Here is a 19,858-nt window from a genome sequence, read left to right as displayed (position 1 = left end):
TTGGCAGAACCACTGTGACCTGTGCCCCGCAGGGCTGCTGATGTTTCTGATAGAGAACTTCTTTGGAGTGACTTAGGTCACATTTGCGAACTCAGTCTTTGACCTTCTAGACTCTAGACTAGACTTCTAGAATTTAGGAGACTTCTAGAATCTAGAGACCCACATGACCCATGAAACAAGTCCGTTCTTTTTAAAACTTCACATTTCTTGTTTGTTTGTTTATTATGTGTGTGTAGTATCCATGGTATGCACGTGTTGGTCTGAGGACACCTTGCAGGACTCAGCTCTCTCCTTCTCCCAGGTGAATGCTGGGAACCAGACTTGGGTTTGGAGGCAAACACCTTTGTATGCTCAGCCACCTCCCTGGCCTCCATTGACTTCTACTTAAACCAGCCCGAGTAAGTCCGTCTTATTCATTCCCAGGAACTGTGGCTGAACCTGTAGAGAAATCAAGTTTGAGACACTACACTTGACCTTCCCATGGCTCCTCTGCCAGTTTCTATGGTGGGTTGTCCATTCTTGAGCATCAGTTGAGAAAGGTTTCGGCCTGAACGCTCCCAGGGTGGTCCACCTTTGGCCATACTTCCTTGACGCTGAAAAAAAATTAGGCATTTTTCTTGGGAGATGAGAAGGACAGGATGAGACTTGTAGGTTAAACATTTAAAAGGATCTTAGAGGATCTCAGAATTTGGTATTCATCTTGTCAACTGCTTAAGTATGTATTTGAGTTCCTTGCTAATTTCTTTCATTTCTGAAGTCCAGAATCTAGGATAAGCATCTTCCTAAAAGGGTTTTCTGTCTTTATTTCCACAGTGCCACATACAGTGAATTAAGATGAGCACATTGTAGTTCATCTTGCATCTGGGTTGGGTTTTATAATTCATTTTGTGGGCATGACATAGTTTTTCTATTTCAACCTCTCTTAGAAGTTGGTTTAAATTTCACGTGAGTCTTTTACATAAGCTATATGGTATCAGTTCTAACCGTTTACAAAGCAAAGATTCTGATCAGCCATGAAGAGTTCCCAGCTGGCTTTCCCAAGACTGATTTACACTTCGGACACTCAGACTTCCTGTGGGGAGCGCATGCAGGTATCCCCCCGGCCAGATAATCAGGAGAAGCACTGCAGAGATATGCAGATAGGAGCACACTGTGCAAAAGCTGAAGAATGGAACCAGTGTGATCGCTTCAGTCTTCCGAGGAGTTGTCTCCATGGAGACCCAGCACTGGGTATGAGAGAGAGAGGGAGAGGCAGGAAGGGAGGGAGAGAGAGGGAAAGGAAGGGAGGAGATAAAGAGGCAAAGTAAGAGAAAAATCTTTGGACACTAGCAAATTAAGAAATTTCAGTAGTCTAGGATACCGCAACATATGTAGTGGGCCCCCAGACGTTGAGTGATAACTATTAGAATTCAGTGTCACTGGGTCTCTGTTGGAGACTGCCTTTCTATGTGTTCCACTTCAGAGACCAGGGAAACCCTGAGTCCATTCACTCCGTGCCAGCAGTCTGGGGGTATTACTAGGGCAGACGCAGGAGAGAGGGTTTGACTACTGTGTCCTCCTAACTACCACTGAGGAAAGGAGCCTTGTAGTTAGGGTAAGGCATGTGGAAGCCTTCCTAAACCTCCCGGGTTCTGAGAGAGAGGTGACCCATGGTATCCTGTTTGGGGAATGGGCCCTCCTTGTCTTCTTTTGGCTCTGAGTCTCTGCTCACATCAGATGTGTTAAAGGTGTCTGACTTCCATGTGGCATCTCTGTGGTCCGGCCCAATACCCATTTCACATGCTTAGGGCATGCCTCCCTTGAGTGGTCTTTATGCAGCCCCCAGCTCTCCACGGCTGATTTCGGGCTTTGGTGTGAGCTCCCATGTCACGCTGTACTTTCCCTGACAGAATAGGCTTTATCATGCTGCTCCTTAATTGTTTGTTTCTCTGTCTCTGTTTCCCACCAGACTTAAACATGGTGACGGCAGAGACCGTTTCTAGTCTTTGCCCTCCCGGTGCCTGCCCTGCAATTGGCAGCGAACAAACAGTTGTTAAACGAGTTATTCATTTAACCAGCCGATGTCATTAATAAGCATGTAGGATGAGTGTATGGCCGTTGCTATAAGCAGTGAGTGATTCCAGGGAAGGAAAACATAGCCCTGGCTCTGCTGTTTACGAGTTCCGTGACCTTGGGCAGGAGGCTAAGCCTGTCTGGCCTTCATTCTCCTTAACTCTGGAATGGGCTAAGAGTACCTTCCTCGAGACAGTCCAAGGGTTTTGTAAAACAGCCTAGCAGAGAACCTGGAGCCTAGTAAGAGACACTGACTGCTGCTGTTTGTTATTCCATGTCATCAAGGGTCAGTAAGTGATCAATTAAAATGAAAAAAAAAAAAAAAGAAAAAACAAAGGCATCTAGGCCTCGCTCTTCCTTTTAAAAAATTATTTATTACTTACTTTGTATATGTGTCGTGTATGTGTGTGCACACGTAGAGGCCGGAGGTCAACGTTGTGTGTCTTGACTCTCCTACTTTCTTAGAGTCACTCATGGAATGTGTGGAACTCTTTGTTTCGGCTAGGCTGGCTGGCCAGAAGGCCTCCAGGACCCTCTTGTTTCTACTTCTCCAGCGTTTGAGATACAAGTATATGCCATGCTGCCCAGGTCTTATGTGAGTGCTGGGGATCCAGATTCAGGTCTGGATCTACATACCGCGCCCACTGAGCTAGCTCCATGCCCCTTTCCTTTGTGTTGGCCTTGTTTCCTTTCTGTTGAAATTTTGATGAAACCAAAAGGAGATGTCACTGTGATTAGAGACAGAGGTGAGGAATGCAGAAGAGTCTTTGTGTCTCCTGAACATTTTTATTGAAAAAAATAGATTTGGTCTTTTAAGACAGGGTTTCTTTGTGTAGCCCTGGCTGTCCTGGAACTAGCTCTATAGACCAGGCTGTCCTCAAACTTAGAGATTTACCTGCCACTGCCCACAAGTGCTGGGATTAAAGTCATACACCACCACCATCTGGCTATTATTGAATATATTTTTTAAAGATTTATTTTCATTGTATTTTTAGTGTGTGTGTGTGTGTGTGTGTGTGTGTGTGTGTGTGTGTGTGTGTGTGTGTTTATGTATGTGTATGTCTGTTTGTGTGTGATGTGCACATGAGTCTGTGGAGGCCAGAAGTGTCATGGTCCCTCTGGAACTGGAGTGATGGGTGGCCGTGAACCACCCAGTGTATGTGTTGGAAGCTGAACTTGGGTCCTCTGGAAAGCAGGAAGCACTTTTAACCACTGACCCATCCATCTCTCTAGTACTCTTGAGTATTTCTTTTATATAGACACCTGTGTAGGAAAAGCAGAGTGCGAAGCATGATTGTGTTGTTGTGATTAGTCTCATTTAGTCTGTAAATTTCATCTAAGTCAGTTATGTACAGAACCCTCCCTGCATACATTTCTCTTCATATAGACTCTTTGAAACGAGTTTACGAAGTACCGTTTTTTAATCCCCATTATACTGGTGAAGAAAAGAAAAGAAACAGGCACAGAGGAGGTAAACAACTTTCCCAAGATCACAGAGAGCCCAAGCAGTTGTGGGGAGCACTTGGTGGAGGTGCGCCTTGGAAGAACACGTGTTACGCCCACCACAGTGAGAAGGGACATCTGTGACACTGCTGTTCAGTGGGGTCCTCTTCAGGCAGAGTTACAGCTGCATAGACAGGTAAATGCAGTTTAGGGCAGCAGAGGAGAACTGCAGCAGGTGGGCTCCGTGGGAGTCTCCTGTGACATGGAGATGAGCACCAGGCACTTATGAGGGGCCATGCCTGGCGAGGTAGGAGGCCATGAGGAGACCCAGGAGGGGAAGTAGAGCTCAAGTTGCTTAGCTTCTGGGCACAGCAGGACTGGTATATGATGTTGAGTCAGTGGCACAGCCCTGTGGGCTCCTGCCCGACGGCCTCAGACTTTTTACTTCGTATTTGTTGACTTTACTCTTTGAAAAAGGCAAAAGCATCACCCGTTGATCAGGCAGGATGGACCAGGCTGGAAAGAGCCTGAGCTCTCTGCACCAAAAAAAGGACAATTACAGTTTCCTTCTCTGCCCCTTTCAGTAGCCGCTGGATAGAGGAAACAGGCAGTGAAGCACCCGAGAATGCGAGAATTAGCCCAAACTGGCTGACAGCATCTGATTGACAGTGAGGTGCAACTGCTTACCGTGGAACACTGATTTGTTAACCACCCAGTGTGTCTCTGGAGGGGTGGTGAAATAACCGGCGAGGATCTGATCCTTGCAAACAGTTTCTTACTGTTGAATTACCGCATTAGCAGTGAAGGCGACTCTCTTGATCAGCACCTGATATGATAAGAGGCTAATTATATGATAGGGTGACCCACGTGGCAGGGCAGTCTAGGTCCTAGCAACACAATATTTATCTGGACAGCAAAGGCAAGCTGCTAATTCAAGATGCAATCTTTTTCCAGAGACTCAGCCAATGCAGTCAAAACAACCTTCCCCGTGCCTTACATAGGCACTCTCATCCCACCCCAGGTCATTGACACACAGTTATTTCTTGTCAGCTACTGAGTTGGAAACTGTGATCTGATGACCTTCCTTGTATTTTCATACTAAATAGCCTAAAAACAACAACAAAAGAAAAAAAAAATCAACAACTGAAACAAAACGAAAACAGTACTCAATGGAAGGACACCATGCACAGACTTTGTTTCCATTGGTTGAATTTTAAGGAGAGACTCTCAGACTTATTTTTTCACTTGAAGATGCTTATCTGATTCCAACAGGAACACAGAGTATTGTATGACACTATTCCTGTGGAAATGAGAACTATCTAATCACCCCAGATCTGATGACAGATCAACATAAGGGTATCACCAATGTCTGTCTTGCTATTGGGGTTACTCACAGGAGTAGAAATGGCCCAAAGACATCTGTGTCATCAAAAGCACACCCAGCGTGGGTGATGGCTCATGGAAACCTGGAACATACTGCACAGCTTGGAGGCAGCTCAATAGGTTGAAGTGTCCTTTACAGGTAGCTCAGTTGGTCTGCGCCTCTTCCAGGAAGCTGGACTTACCCAACAAGCTTCTAGGAAACTCATCTCATCTGAGAGTATCTCTCAGAAGGCCTCACTGCTTTAATATAAGCATGCAGAGGGAGGGACCTAATGAATCTGCTCGGTTTCAGGAACTTCCTGCAGGCTTAGTTGTTTCCTGAGCGTAAGGAGATTCCTTCTAAGATGGAAGTTTTATCTTGGAGGAATCGCTACACTGCACAGGGCTGGGGAGACAAAAGGCTTGCTGTGCAGACGTGAGGATTTGAGTTTGAATCCCAGGAACCCACATAAAGCCAGATGCAGTCGTCTGTGCCTGTAGTCTCCGCCCTACAACTGTGACATAGGAGACAGATAGGAGGAGGACTTCTTAGGAGCTTGTGGGCCAGCTAGCCTGGCACACACAGCTGTGAACAGGAGACTCGGTCTCAGACAGGCTAGAAGATGAAGACTGACATGAGGGGTTTCCACATGTGGTTCAGGACACGAGTATGCCCACATTTACACATACAAACGCTGCCCCCAGAGAGAGGGAGGGGAGGAGAGAGAGAAATTAAAAAAAAAAAAAAGAGGAATACATATGTGGGGAAAACTGCCCATGCATTTCAGAGTAAGAAATCAAATTACAGCTAGGTGTGATAGCACCCACCCCCTTTTATCCCAACACTGATCAGGCTGAGGAAGGCAAATCGCGAATTTGAGGCCAACCTAGACTACATATTAAGGCTCTCAAAAAACCACAACAAACACAGAATACCCATTACTAGTGATAGTACTGATTGCATCAATGTATTAGTGTAATTAATGACATGAAGAAATTAGCTAAGCAAGCTGGCATTAGGACCTTAATTAACTGGGTGTGGTGCTGCACATCTTTAATCTCAGCACTCAGGGAGCAGAGGTAGGTGGTTCTCTCTTGAGTTCAAGGCCAATCTGGTCTACAAAAGGAATTCCAGCCTAACTAGGGCTACATAGTGAGACCCTGTCTTCCCACCCCCAGTAAAAGGAAGCGGAGAGGTCATATCACAAACAGATTAGAAGAGGGACAAGGCTATAAATGCTCCAACCCTGCTTTTACTTTTCCCAGCAAGGTCACAGCACCTTTCCAAACAGTGCTAGCGACTGGGGACCAAAGGTTCAGACATGTGAGACTGTTGGAGACTTTTCTCATTCAGACCATCCCAACACTGCTATTAAATCATGAAAAGCGTGGAGGTCCCTTCTTTCTTGCAGATGGTATTTTAGAACTCAATTTTCAAACAGGCAACATGTTCTTTCATATGTTGAGTAAAACACAAGAGGCCCACACTCCTGTTTACACACTGTCTATGCCTGTTTCTTGTGATATTTGGAGCCAAGCAGTTGTGACAGAGACCGTCTGGGCTGCAAACTGAAAATGTTTACCCAGAAAAGTTTGCAGTCTCTGTCCGTAATATGTCAAGCATCCCACACCATCAGATGTTCCTTGTAAGCGTGCTTTCAAGGACTGCATGACATTCTTGTGTGTGAAGGTGTTGACTCCACCCGTCTCATAACAAATACCTTCCTCCAGTCAGTAAACTCCTTTGGATCTTCCTTCTTAACGTGTCCCAGATGCCCCTCCCTTACCTTGGATAGTCAGAACCCAGTTCTTATCCCCTCTCCAGCCTCTGCCCTTCTCTTGAGCCTGATGAGCCTGGTACCGACACCAACTCTGATGGCTTCCTGTTCCACTCGGATGCAGTGTATGCCCGGCACAAAGTGACTTTGAATATCCATCTGCACAAGGTGATCATAGCTCTCTTTCCACTCCCAATATCTTGAGGAAACTCTTGCCCAGCTTTAAGTATAGAGACTCCCAGGAATATAAATTTAAAAGAGGAACCTTTCCCACTAAATACAAGTCTCTGTAAAATCATGTCTCAGCTACATGATGCACATGAAATCACATTTCTTTACCTAATGTATCAGTTCTAGGATGTTCCTATTCTCCCCAGTTGTAGTTTTATTGACTATGGCTACTTTTTGATACTGACATGTTTTCCAAAACAATGATCTTCTCCATAAAGTCCTGACAGAGAACTTTTGAAAATTAGAGTTGCTGAAGGTTTTATCAAGGAAATCACTTGATTTTTCTTAATCACATGGTCATGGGCTATACTCAAGGAACAAGTGGGAAGGCTCATTTGTATGACACTTGGCTTTTTTGATGTTGAGTGCACACCTCATACCTGATCCTTAGGAAATCTGCGATAATTTTCCTGTTTTATCACTGTTGCTGTTAATACTGTTCTTAACCTATGTCCTGTGGTAACTTCCACGACATCCCCAAACTGGCCTCAGTTGATGCCACCTCTACCTTTCTCCTTCCTCAGCTATTCTATTCAAAGTCGGCTGAGTGGGACAGCCCTGCTTCATGGCATCTGTAAGATCACAAACTCACGGCTATGCTGTGTCTGTGTGTTTAGGTTTTGAGAAAGATTCTCTCTCGTATGTAGTTCAGTCTGGTCTATGGCATACTGTGTAGCCCAGGTTGGCCACAAACTTATGGCATTCCTCCTGCCTCTGTCTCCAGAATTCTGGGGTTACAGATGAGAGCTAGCATTCTTGGTGTATGTCCTGGGTTTGAGGGCTATTTCCAGACAGAACAAAGAAAGCAGATTAATTCTGCCTTGTCTTCAGATATAAAAGGGGAACTCTGGAATTTGAAGTCCACACAGCCTTATAAGTCCCTGCCCATGTGACCCACTGTGCCTGGCGTGGTCCGATTTGGGAACTGGTGGTTTTTAGTTCCACCCTAGAGCCTGCCTGTCTGGGTTACAATTGCTGCACTCCCATCAACCAGAACTTCCACCTTGAGCCCTGGCAAGTGACCTAGATGCACTGTCCTCTCTAGGGACCCCCAGAGGCTGAGCCCGAGTTGGAGAGGCATATCTGTAACAAGGAGTACTCTAGGAATCACCCTCAGGGAGGGGTGGAAAAGTAGGGAGAAGCGGAGTAGACGCAGTCTAGATGAAGGCCTCCACTGACGCCTCAGGACTTTCTAGAGCCAGGACAGCCATACAGTGCCATCCCTAATCTGCAGATTGGGAAGAGGAAACCTGGCGTTTGCATCTCTGGTCTGATCAGCCACGAGTGCATTTTCATTGGGATAAACAATTCTCTTTAGCCAAGCTGGTCCTACAACCTTCCTCACAACTGGCAGAGAAAGTAAGTCTTCACATCTGCAGGGGAACCTGGCAACACATCACAGAATGACCTACTTGCTGATAGTCCCTTTCTCGTGTGATGCATGTGGAGCGTTTATTTGGGTGTGGTGTCTGTAAGCCTCGTTCCTGCTTTAGATCCTTGGTACCTGAGCCCATTGACGCTCGCGTAGCGTCTCTATGATTGTAATGCCACTTGGGATCTGTGCAGAATATGTTTCCAACAAGTGAGTGCAAATGAGTGAACAGAACTTGAGATTTTCACATCTGTTCTACAGAGGGCTCTTGGTCAAAATTCACTGATTTTTCTTGGAAACACAGTGTATGCTTCTACATAATCCTTCTTGGTCCATTTGACAACCAGAGCAATGACCCTCCACAAATACTGGGAGATGCCCCCCGCCCCCCAGTTCAATGCTTGCTTAAATTTGTGTAAGTTCAAGGGGACTGGAGAGATGGCTCTGTAGTTGAGAGCTCTTGCAGAGGACCTGGGTTTAGTTCCCAGCATCGATGTGGTAGCTCACAGCTGTTTGTAACTCCAATTTCAGGGGATCTGACACCATCTTCTGGTCTCTGCAGACATGGCAATAAAGTGGTGTACAGATACATGTGTAGCAAAATACTCACATACCATAAAATAAAAAAGTGTCAGTTTTAGGTAGGCTGCAATTTCTAGTCATTTGATCAAACACCCATTATGATGACGTTGTGGAAGTAATTCCTGATGTAATAAACTCAGCAGTGGAGTATCAATAAAGCAGATCATACTTTATAATTCCAGTGGACTTTGTCCAGACAGTTGAAAGCCTTGAGAGTAGGCTGGAGAAGGAGTTTGGCCTTCAGACTGCGTATAGACTGCATCCTGGAACTTCTGTGGATTGCCCTACAGATGTCAGCCTTGCCAACTGTTCTCTTGGTACATGAACAGTTTAAGTCAGTCTCTCTGTGTGTCCACCCTGTTGGTCCATTTCCCCGAGAAACCTAGCTGATGGTCCTTGGAAGTCAGGATTCACTCAGTCGCCATGCTCAAGCCTTACCCAGGTGGTTGTCACGCTCCTCTGGGAGTCCAGGGGTGACTCTTCCAGCCTCAGTCTTCAGAGGACTGGCCCGAGAGCAGCTTTCCTCTTCAGCTATGGGGTTGGTCCTCTTGTCGATCTCAAAGAACTCGGGAAAGGCTGCTTGTCCCTGTTGACAGGAACTTCTTGTCTGTTCTCTCACAAGAGGCCAGCTGCCCTGCTGTGGGGAGAAGAGACAGCAGTCCCCCTTCCAGACAGTGTAAACATGATGTCCTTGCTTGCACGTGATGGGGACTCAGGTTGTTTTCTGGCCTCTCTTAAACCTGATGACACAGCGTGTCCCTTTGCTTTTCACTTCTATTCAGGATGGAAGTGATACTTAGATTTTAACTGCTCCCTTGGCCAGAGGAGCTGGGGCAGGAGAGTCTGAAGCAGGCCGTCACACTGGGCAATTTTTACTATGGTTTGTGATTTTTGTCTCATGAAGAAAAAAAGTAATGTAAAGTCAAGTTGAGTAGAAAATATTCACGTTGGTCATGGGTCAGGTTGAAGGCAAAGTCTGTCGGTGGGAATCCAGTGTGCAAACTTCTCAGGGACTGTGTGTGAGGTTGCCATGGTTTGGTACGAAAAGTCGGTGCATGCAATGATGCCAAGTTTTGTTTTATTTTTAAACCATGGTCTTTGTCGGATACTGTTCAGAGAAGAGAAACGTGGAAGGTACCGACCGATGACCCACATGGCAAGGGAATCAGGACTGTGGGTGTATTAAATGTTGGAAACTTTGTCAAGTTGGGGAAAAATGACAGCTTGTTATTCTTGGCTTCAGAAGAGTCCATTGGAAAGAATTCACATGGCCCAGTTCCGTGGACACTGCTCATACACTGAAAGCGCACTTGCCTGTCATCCTATATCACATGCATTCACAGGGATGGATATATGTGTGGGGTGCAGGCATTTGTTGCCCATCTGTGTCACTCTCATGGCTTCTGGCTCCTAGTGTTGACTCTTGGTTGGTGTTGACCCTGGGCCGGAAGGAGACGGGGTCATTGTGGAGGGAACTCAGTGTCTTACCTGTTGAGAGGAGCAGTGCTAAGTGGGCAGTGCTAAGGAGTGACAGCCACAGAGGTGGCCTCCAGCTCTGCGAAGTTAAAGGATGAGGTCAGACAGGGGAGGCAAAACTAAGTTTGTGGCTGGAACAATTGGAACTACGATATTAAATAATGTACAGTCAAGACCAGAGCACAAGGTTCATAAATGAGTCGTTAAGGAAATGGGGAGAGAAGAATCCTCAGGATGTGCCAATACTCCCTTGCTTAGGAGTTAAGACTTTGGTCCCTTGTGCCCCATCATTCTTTCTTTGAGTGTAGATTGGATTAGAGTATGGAGAGGGGAAAGAGACAACTTTACACTGTGCCTATCTGAAAACACTACTTTAGCCAAGTGATCCAGTCAACATTATCAGTGGTAAGTCATGTGGGCCCCTTGAACGCCCTGTGACCTGAAGCACTCCACTTCCAAGGTGTTCTTGCTGACTCTCAGTCTAATGCTGAGAAAAATACCAGACAAATCCAGACAGAAAGCTGTCTACAGAATATCCCAGAAGTATTAAGTTCTTGAAAAGGTGGTGGCGCATGCCTTTAATCCTAGCACTAGGAAGGCAGAGGCAGGTGGATCTTTATGAGTTCCAGGCTAGCCTGGTTTACAGAGTGAGTTCCAGGCTATCCAAGGCCTACACAGAGAAACGCTGTCTCAAAACAAACAAACAAACAAACAAACAGCCCAAAGAACCAAACAAAAGGAAACAAAAACCAAAAGAAAGAAAAGAAAGGAAAATCCATGAGAGACCCCAGCCCAGTAATTCTCCTCAACCTGAGTGACTAAGTGGATTTAATGCTTGAATGCAGTGTGCTGCCCTGAATGGGATTCTGGAAGGGAAAAAAAGGTCAGTGAGAAAACCATGGAGATGCAAAAGGAATCTGGAGTTCATCTCATGATGACGAACCAATGTTGGCTTTTGGTTTTGACATATTTTGAATATGTAGGAAACTGGCATGGCTTATAGCTGTCTGTGTGCTGTCTTTATGGATGTTCTGTCAAACCCAAAGTGATTCAACATAGACATGGTAACAAAATAGGCTTGTGTGCGCTCCCAGGCGCGGATGCTGCATCCTGGAACCCATCCTTCCAAGGTGCTAGCATGTGGTCAGAAAATCATGAATCAACACTACTGGGGACTGCTGCACTCAGTTTATCAAGATGGAAGTTTTTGGGTTGTTTAACTCTGATTTTGTGGCTCATTAAGGGCATTGTGATTGGAATGTGTCCCGAGTTCCTTTGTTGGAAACTTAATCTCCAAAGTCAGTGTTGGAAGAAGAGATCTTTAGGGGTGGCCAGGCTGGGTGGGCTCTGCCTCATGAGAGGTGCTCATGTCTTGGGTTGTTAGTTGCTGTGGCAGTGGTGTCCTGATGAAAAGGTGAGTTCCACCCCTTTCTCTTGGGTGTGTCCTCCTGCTTTCTTTCCTGCCTTCTCCCAAGGGATGAGACAGTCAGGCAAGCCTTGTCAGAAGCAGGTGCCTTGACTTTGAAATTCCCAGCCTTCTGAAACATACGAAATAAAACTTCCTACTTTATGAATTACCCAGTGTGCTGGCTAGTTTCATGTCAACTTGGTACAAGCTAAAGTCATCTGAGAGGAAGGAACTTCAATTGAAAAAATGCCTCCATAAGATTGAGTTGTAAGGCATTTTCTTAATTCGTGATGGATGGGGGATGGCCCAGCCCATCGTAGGTGGTGCCATCCCTGGGCCGGTGGTCTTGGGTTCTATAAGAAAGCAGGCTGAACAATCCATAAAGAGCAAGCCAGTAAGCAGCACCCCTCCGTGGCCTCTGTATCAGCTCCTGTCTCCAGGTTCCTGCCCTGTTTGAGTTCCTGTCCTGACTTCCTTTAATCATGGACTATGGTGTGGAAGTGTAAGGCAAATACACCCTTTCTTCCCCAGGTTGCTTTTGGTCATGGTGTTTGTTTCATCGCAGCAATAGTAACCCTAACTCACTAAGACACCCAGTGTCATCTATTCTGTTACTGCAGGGCTGAGACAAAGGGGGTTTTGTTCCTAGTCTGATAGAAGAAAGCCACACATGGGATCCTTCCAAGGTGTCCTGTTAGTGGGAACTTGAGGTGAGCCAGGCGACTGAGATACATGGCGTATTAGCAGGCAGTGAAAGCCGTAAGTAAATAGCGGCCTTTTAGGTAATTGGTGGAGTCACACCTTGAGGGGAAGCAGTGAGGAGATCCCTTAAGTGAAAGTCTTTTTCCCACTCCTTAAGATCAGCATGACGCCCAGCCTTCCTTGTAGCAAATCTTTCTGAAGCAGCTGTTTCCTCTTCAAGAAGACCCAGAGGCCGGAGGATGGTGGACAGTAGTTTGGTTTCCCAAACCCTAGGTCCTGAGAAGTTCCTTCAGTGTCTGAGGATATCTGGCATCCGAGGCCAAGGCTGGGTCACAGGTAGGGCTTACCTGGCCTAGGCCACTGCTTTGCCACATGGCATAGGACAAGGAGAGACTTGGAGGAAGCTTTCTGTCCCCCGACCCACAGCTTCAAAGTGACAGTGAAAAAAAATGAACTATCATAGTTGTGTGGCTAATGACCTTCAGCTCAGCTTGACTTCTTTTCAAAAGAGCCGTGTAAATGCATAGCCAAAAAACATCTTATCAGTTGTTGTTCATGCCAGGAAAAGATTTTTACACTCACATAAGCAAAATGTAATAAGGAAGATCAGCGTATCACAAAAGTCATTTCATAACCCCTCATTAACCAGGTACTTATATATAATTGTCCCTGTGGTAGACTGTGTTTTTAAACTACCGAGATGAACTTTGTTTTGAGCCGAGCACCGCCCCCATCGAGTCATGCCTGTCTTCCCTGCCCTCAAAGACCTCTGTCTCCACCCCTTGCGGCCTTGGAAAGTTTCCCTCGCCTTATGCTTGCACAGGGCAGTGAGGCTTGCCAGGGTTCTCTCAGGGCTGTGGCTGTTGGTTCTGAATTCCTTGGAACTAGGGATTCTCTGTTAAGGAGTATACCACTCAAATACACAGGCTGCCGTAGAGGAGAGCTGTGTGTGAGTGAGCAAGCAGGAGCAGCTGAGGCCCATGGAGGACAGATGAACTCTACTGGGTAATTTGACCCCTGAAGAATTAGACTGCCCAAGTATCTGAATTCTTGTGGGAATTTCATGGGAGCTTTCCTGCGGGCAGGGTAGAGGACTTAGAAGAGTGTGAGGCTGGAGGAAGGAACAAGGCTCGTCCCAGGTCGTCAGCCCACCCCCACAAGACGGCCACATTCGCAGAGAACAAGTTCAGGGTTAGGAAATGGTGGCTGGACACAGCAGAGAAATCCGTGCGGTGGGGTGATGTGATTGCCAAGATGGGGAGTGCCTGTTGTCTTCTTGCTTCTTCCCTAAGCTCTTGCCAGAATGCCGCCTCTTCCTTGGCACATTTCCCGAGGCTACTCCTCAGAGTTCCCTGCCACTTCCTGCTGCTCTTCTCATCCACCATTGCACCTGCCAACCTCCGTGGAGTCATGCCAATGGACGAAGGGACTGTACACTTCCCTTCACCTCTTCAGATGGGCACTAACTGCTAAGTACCACGATTCAAAAATTAGTGACATATAATGAACTTATTTTAAGAAAGTCAGGATGTACACTGCAGCCCACTCTTGTGATAACTAACCCAGCCCTGCCCTAGGGAGACTGATTCATTCATGAAATGTTCATCCTCAGGACCCGGGTACCATTCATTAAGCCCCACCTCCCATCGTCACCACGCTGGAGATTAAGCTTCTAATACCGGAGTTCCAGACACACCTAAAGCAGGGATATTTCTAGAAAACAGATAGAAAGTAGACAGAGCTCAGATGCAGGAAAGGTTGATGTGCTGGTTTTTATAGAGTTGCTATTTTTAGCTGGAAAGGACTTTTGAGGAAAACTCTCCTGTGTGACACTTCCAGAAAAGATAGTTTCTCCGGGTTGAGTCTGGTGTAATTCTGAGAAAAGACAGAGGGGAAAGGTTCTGTTTTCTCCTCTTCACTGTCTAGCCAGGGTGGTCCACTCTTCTCATACCTGTATCTGGCATGTAAGTAGACAAGGACCTGTGTCACGATACCCTTAGATTGAGGCTGTGTAGTTTATGTGAGCCCCAGTCTCTGTTGGGACCTTGTGAGCACGTCTTCTGTCATTGCTGTATCTTTTCTGCATTAAAATTTGGCATAGCATTGCACCCAAGAGAAAAAGAACTTTATGTTGTTGTCCTCAAAGCCACTAACCCAGCGTGGGTCTCAGTGTGACCCCACCAACCACAGAGCAGGAGAGAGGCACCTGCGTGGCACACACTTGATTACCCAGCAGACTGACAGGATTGAGTGGTATTGTTTGTGCTGTGTATACACGTCAGGTTGGATCGTTTGGTTTAATTTGCTTGTTTGTTTTTTTTTAATCCAAGGAGATGTTTTCTTTCACTTCGCTCCAGAAGTATGCTGGCCTTAATAGTGGTGTTTTCCCTCATTCTGCTGTTGCCAAATATATACTGTATACTCTGAGCCTTTGTGGAAAATGAATTCTGTATTGACACCAGTGGAGTATGGGCAGGGAGAGAAGGGCCACTCTTTCCCTCTGAGTCAAGCTATTGAGGGAGGCAATGTCCTATGCACTGTTCTGTCTCACCCTGTTGGTACCTCTTGTAACCTCTACTTTGTCCCTTCTGACTAAAAGCAATTCTAGAAATGTTGTTGAAACTGTTGCTAAGGTTGTGTTAGTACTGCACCTTTAAAACCTTTTTATTTCTATTTTATATGTATGGGTGGTTTGCCTGTGTGCATGTCTGTGCACCATGTGTGTGCAGTGCCTTCAGAGGCCAGAAGAGGGTGCTGGATCCCTAGAACTTAATTTACAGATGGTTGTGAGCTGCCATGGGGGTGCTGGGACTTGAACCCAGGTCCTCTGCAAGAGCAGCATGTGCTCTTAAATGCTGAGCCATCTTTTCAGCCCCCCACTGTAACTTTTGTTTTATGTTCTATTTGGACCAATTTTGGTAGCTAATTAAAGCCCTTGATCAGTTCCAATAGAATCCAATAATGTCATCTATAGTAGACATACTTTTAAAAGGTAAAAAGAGAAAAAGGTGAAAGTACTTTCTATAACTGTAATTAGCTAGTATAGTCAAAGTAACTCTTTCAGTGTGCCATCCATATAACAATTACTAATGAGGTGTTTGACATTCTATTTCCCATTTAGTCTCACAAACAAACCAGCGTGTATATTTACAGCACATCTCAATTTATATTAGCTATATTTCAAGTGTTTAAGGGCCATGGGTGGCCAGTGGACACCATGGTGAATGGCGCAGTCTTGTGCATTTTGTGGCACCTAATGCTAATATAAGAAATAGTGTGATTCTCAGTCCCAACTGATACATCTACAGCACAGTTCCTGCCACCGGGGATTAGGGAGTACCATGGACCTCAACCCTAGACAAAGAACTCCAGGCAACTAAGGAATGCTGAGAGCAGGTGAAGAAGTCTTCTCCAGGGAGGAGCACACCAATTAGTTATCCAATACCAAGTAGTCATCCCTGAAGTCATATGTATGTATGTGTATGTATACATATACATGTGTGTGTAACATTGTGTGGACCGAAGAGGTTGTATTATATATTTAGGAGTGTGTGTGTGTGTGTGTGTGTGTGTGTGTGTGTGTGTGTGTGTATAACAATTGAAGTAAAAGGCCATACGTTGGAGAGAGTGCAGGGCAGAGGTCCATGGGAGGGGTGGGAGTAGGAAAAGAGAAGGAGGCAGATGATGGGTAGTGTTGGTTTGTTCTAAGGTGTGTGCTCTAGGGGAAGCCCAGATAGAGATACACATCACTGGGTATTCCCTCCAAGAAAGGGAATTCAGAGAGAATGCAGCAGGGCCTGGAGGACTGTGCTCACCTAAGGAGGCCCTGGCTGAGGGATTCAGTCTGCTGTGCAAGGGAGAGCAGATCTGAGGAGTTGGAGGGGATAAAACCTTGAAGGTATTAAAAGCCCTGAAGGGACCCTTTAGAGCTCTGGCACAGACCAATGAGGAAGCGACAGAAAGAATCCCAAAGGCCTCTGACTGACAGACTGAGGCAGAAAGGCTCCCATCCAAGCCATGCGTTCAGAACTTCCTCCGAGTCCCAGGGAAAGGACTAGGAGGAGCCTTGGCCCTGAGGACTTGTGGATTATAGAGAGTCCTTTAGCTACACCTGTTCAGATTTCCACCTACAAGAAAATCCCTGAAAATCCCCTGGAGATCCAGCTGCCTGAGGGCCAGCTACGGAGCCAGGCCACACCTCTGGTGTGCTTAGTGCTCACAGGGCCTCAGACCACCGAAGGCACTGTGAGGAGGACCCAGATGTGCCAGATGTCCTTTAAGGCAAGTCCCTGAGAGCTGCCCAATGCTTTGCTGACACCCTCTCAGTCAGGGCGTAAGCACACAGCCTCACTTCCCTCAGACACGCTGAGCAATCTAGTTTTTATCCTGGAAGGCCATGCACGTGACTAACCCAGGTTTCTGCTACCTGGTGAAGCTGGAAGGGAATATGAGAACACCTGTCCCTACAAAAGCACCAGCTTTTTGCCTCCCATTGCTCAGACTGCTTTTTAACCTCCAAGAGAAGGGAGCAGGGTCTGTCCTGGTATCCCTGGTGGAGCCCAAGCTTCCCTCAAAGCTGCTATTGAGGATATGGCAACAATATAAAACTGTTATACTGGAGATTTAGTGGTGGCTTGCAGACACTGTGGAAAGGAGAAAGTTAGCTTTGAAATGCTGATGGTCTTTTAGACTGTATGGAATGGCAAAGGAAAATAAAGTACATCACTAAAAGTAAATGCACACGCGTTTGGGGAGCATGTGAACAGGGGAAAATCTAAAACCTCAGAGCGTCTCAGACACGAGCTTTTGTCTGATGTGACGGCTCTTCTGGATCTTTGGCTAGAGGCAAGAAAAGAGCACTCCAGCCTGGAGGCTACTGACTGTCACTCACACGCCATCTCAATTTTGAGGCTATGATAACATCTGAAGATCTTGGCGAGAGCTTCCTTGGGTCGTTTTAAGTTCTGATTGTCCACTACATTTTCAGGTCAACAACAGTGAGGGGACCCATAGTGCCTAGTTCCCAGGGCAGAAGATGACATTTAGGTAAAGAAGTGGCATACAGAGCCTCAGTAGCAATAGTCATCGGCCAGGTAGCTACACTCTGGGACTTGTTGCTTGTGCTGGCCTTATTTTCCATCCTTATTCTTGTGGATTTTACAAAATGCCACAAAAATACCTCATGGGGAATTCAGCTGAAGCAAGTAATTTGGAAATGCGCAAAGGGCTGAGCACTCCAAAGTGGTGTTACTCACTATTTCGTAGTGGTCGCTGGCACTCTGTTGTAACATTTGTTGGTGAATTCTTTTAGAACTGAGAGACAGTTCAGGGGTGTGCCTTCAGATCGGTGGTAACCAGAAGCTGAGGTCCATTTGGCTGTTTAAGAAATAGATGGGAGCTTGGAGAGAGGAAAAGGAAGGCGCTGGACTGGTCGGAAGTGAGCGGGAGACAGTAGGATTAGCCTGGGTGCTGTCGAAAAACCAACCAACCAACCAACCAACCAACCAAAAAGCTGCGTGTCTAGTGATCTAGTGATGTAACACACGTTGCTTTAGTCTTGGAGGCTACTCTGCTCTGATCTACTGAACTCTGAATGTGAGTTTGCTTTTAAGTTACATATTTGTGAGTGCTCACTTTGGCAGGGCATATATTAAAGTTGGAATAATACAGAGAAGATTGGTATGACCCTGTGCAAGGATGACATGCAGACTCATAAAGTATGCCTTATTTAGAAACATAAGTTGTGCATTTTGAGTATATAAACCCATATATATAATTATTTTAAATTCTCTGACTTTTCAATTCCTCAGTGGTCTGAACAACCATTTTTAAACAAAGATACCATGTAAAATAATACCACATAAAAGACAGCTAATATAACAAGTGGCGCATTCACATTCTTTTAAAGAAAAAAATTATCATTTTTTAAAAATTATTAGATCTTGCTTTGAGTCTTCCCTTATGTTCTTAGTCAGAAAATAGGAAAAGAAAACGGATTCCGGTTTTAACTCCCAAGTTTTTATTGGGTGGTATTAAATGAGTCTCCTGGCATTTTGGAAACAAGGAACCGTGAAGGGAGCAGGGATTGAGAAAGGGCAGCTAGGAGCTGAAGCGTAAAGTCTCCAGAGCCACCACCTGGCCATGTGAAGCTGTGGGGAGGGAGGGAGACTTTTGATCACAGGGACACAGGGGCTTGTATTCATGTGCATGCTTACTGCAAGTTGGGAAACCTAGGTGATCCAGAGAGAGCTCTTCTTGCAAAGCAGTGTCCCTCACAACTGATTGCCCCATGGCTTCGTGGGTTTTTTGTTTTGTTTTGTTTTTCTCTTTTTGAGTAAGAGACTTTTTGCTGAGTGGCAGGTATTATGCAAACAAACCTCCCACTCTCTTGCTGGGACAGCCCTGTCCTGTCCGGTCCTCAACTCCCCCCCCCCCCCCCCGCCCCCCTGCCTCTGCTCTCCACCTCCTCCCTGTGACTCAAAGACAGAGATCTGATAGCTGGAGTGAGGTTTCAACCTGCCTGTGGCCACTCCACCTTTGGTAGGTGCCTAGATCTTGCCAGGAAAAAAAAAAAAAAAAAAAAAAAAAGAGGAAAGAGGGCAGGCAGGTGGCCTGGTGAAGTCATCCCTGGTGACACCTTCTCACACGACTTCAGGGAAAATGCGAGGCCCTCGGGCAGCGCTCCTGCCCAGCTGCCTGTCACGGTGCCGGGAGTGAGAGGTGACCTCTTTATTTTTAGCAAGGGGCTGTCATAATAGGCCACCGCTCTGCTTCATTCAAAGCACGAGGCAGACACTTTGGAAGTTTGTAAACACCGACTTGCTGAGTAGAGTAGGAGCGGTTTTTCTCTAGAAAGAGAAGAATTCCCCTGCCTGCTGGGGAGTCAGCAGCACTGTGGAAAAGGCAGCCTTCTCTGGCTGACTTAGCTGTGTTAAGCAGGGGCGGCTGCAGTTATTCTTCAAGGGCAGTAATGTCTGAAGGCGACGACTGTGGGCCAGGCAGAAGGTAACTCTGGCATTTCATTTTTCTGGAGTCTGTTTTGTTGTTGTTCATCTGAATGTATTCTGACAAGTTTAAATGTGTTTAAATGAAAATTATAATTCTAGGAAATTTTCTGTGGCAGACGCCAACAGAAGAGAGACAACATTAGCAATATAAGCTTAGAAATACCTGCAAAGAAGTGTTTATTTTTCCTTGAATGGGGAAATAATGGCCTGGGACTTTAAAAAACTCCTTTCCCCGTGTACGATGTGAGTCTGTTTGAAGTTTTTGATGTGTCTCTTTGACTTGAGATGATTGTGATCAAAAACTAAGCTCACAATTTTTTTTTGTAAGTTTGCATTTTAAAGATTTGACAGGCAGTTGTAAGAGTTGACTATTAAGCCAATTTATCAATTTTGATATTTAAACACTTTCTAAAATATACATTTTGAAAATTCGATCGGCTCCCTG

The 19,858-nt window shown here is 45.9% G+C and overlaps 1 protein-coding gene and 1 non-coding gene across 2 annotated transcripts in view; both read left to right on the top strand.

Moving 5' to 3' along the window:
- Window positions 1-19,858, top strand: part of Retreg1 (reticulophagy regulator 1) — a 131,095-nt gene that overhangs the window by 79,127 nt on the left and 32,110 nt on the right. The gene's annotated exons all lie outside the window — the stretch shown is intronic.
- On the top strand, window positions 18,035-18,138 carry LOC128113874 (U6 spliceosomal RNA). The gene has a single exon (XR_008219682.1). It is a non-coding gene; the product is annotated as a U6 spliceosomal RNA (small nuclear RNA).

The sequence above is a fragment of the Peromyscus californicus genome, unplaced genomic scaffold (genome assembly GCF_007827085.1).
Source record: "Peromyscus californicus insignis strain IS unplaced genomic scaffold, ASM782708v3 Scaffold_18__1_contigs__length_77618521, whole genome shotgun sequence".
Lineage (NCBI taxonomy): Eukaryota > Metazoa > Chordata > Mammalia > Rodentia > Cricetidae > Peromyscus > Peromyscus californicus.
The sequence above is the reverse complement of the archived record's forward strand: the minus strand, read 5'-3'. Positions and strand labels throughout refer to the sequence as shown.